The sequence below is a fragment of the Elephantulus edwardii genome, unplaced genomic scaffold, assembly GCF_000299155.1.
Source record: "Elephantulus edwardii isolate Elephantulus edwardi_28Jun2011 unplaced genomic scaffold, EleEdw1.0 scaffold00058, whole genome shotgun sequence".
Taxonomy (NCBI): Eukaryota; Metazoa; Chordata; class Mammalia; order Macroscelidea; family Macroscelididae; genus Elephantulus; species Elephantulus edwardii.
The window spans coordinates 9,776,069-9,777,384 of record NW_006399808.1 but is presented as its reverse complement, the minus strand read 5'-3'; the positions used below and the strand labels follow the sequence as shown (position 1 = coordinate 9,777,384).

Here is a 1,316-nt window from a genome sequence, read left to right as displayed (position 1 = left end):
TCAGTAAGAAACCAAAAATAAAATTTGAAGACAGCCCTTTTCGCAGGAAGATGGAGTGTAGCTTGTGTCTCCATTTAACACTGTCAGGCAGTTCTGCAGCAACTGCACATTACCGACGCATGTTTCAGTTCTAACTCTGCCAGTTCCACTAATTTTTTTCTGAATGCAGCAACTCTTCTTGTCTTAAAACCTATAAGCTCTGTTTTTCAGACTCAGATATGTTTTCCAATTTCTGACCACATAATTATTGGGACGTTTCAGCCTGCAGAACATCTTTATTCTCAGCTCTTGTTTTACCCGGTGCTTTATTAGCATTTTCATAATCCACTAGAGACCTAGATCTTCTATACAGAAGATCCTTAGCAGTTTGAGATTCTCTTAAACAATGTTTTAAAAGGTCAGAAAGTTTGAGGTCTTTGTCGGCAGACACTCATGCTTCTATTTTTCTTGTTTTATCAAACAGTTCTGGAACTTTGAGAAAAAACTTGCATGTATCTGTAGAATCCTGAGCTCCTAAAGCATATAATGAAGAACCATTCCTATTGTCATCATCTGTAGCATTTTTGTGTGATCTTTTCATTCTGTCAGATTTAGCAGATGCATCCTTCAACTGGTTATGATATTCTAAAAGGAAAGTTCACTCATGCTCAAAGAAATCATCTTCATCCTTTACTCCTGAAACAATTATTCCATCTGCCGAGTTAATCATGTTTTTAAAGAAATCTTCAAGTTTTTCTTTTTTATTTTTTCCTCAAACATTCAAATCTTTATTATATTCCAAGAACACATGAAGTTTATGTCTTTTCTCAAAATAGGATGAGCTGCCACACAACACAGGAATATTTTTTTTATCAATGAAAATATTATAAAAATTTTAATTTTATTTGGATCCACAATCAATGTCCTTGGACACAGCAGTAAAGAAATCAGGTGGTACATTGCTTTGGGCAAATCTACTGCTAAGACCTCTTTATTTTTTAACATAAAACTTTATAATAATAGGCTCATATCAATTTAATCAACGAACAAAATGAGATCATTCTATTTCCAGCCTCATTCTGTCAAGGCCGTACTTTCCAACTTCCTTTCCCTCACTGTTTGCATTCCAGTCACCAGTTATCATTAACACATCTTGATGACATATTTGGTCAGTTTGGGACTGTAAAATTTGATCAAAATCTTCAATTTCCTCCTCTTTGGTTTTAGTTGTTGGTGCCTCTGTCTGAAAGGTAGTTGCATTGACAGGTCTTCCTTTTGCGTGTGGATAATATCCTCTCACTCACAATATTGGACTTCGGGATAGAACTTGAAAGCTT

At 35.1% G+C, this 1,316-nt stretch overlaps 1 pseudogene; it reads right to left on the bottom strand.

The window, feature by feature from the left end:
* The window catches only part of LOC102853182, a 2,583-nt pseudogene continuing 1,267 nt past the window's right edge, over window positions 1-1,316 (bottom strand).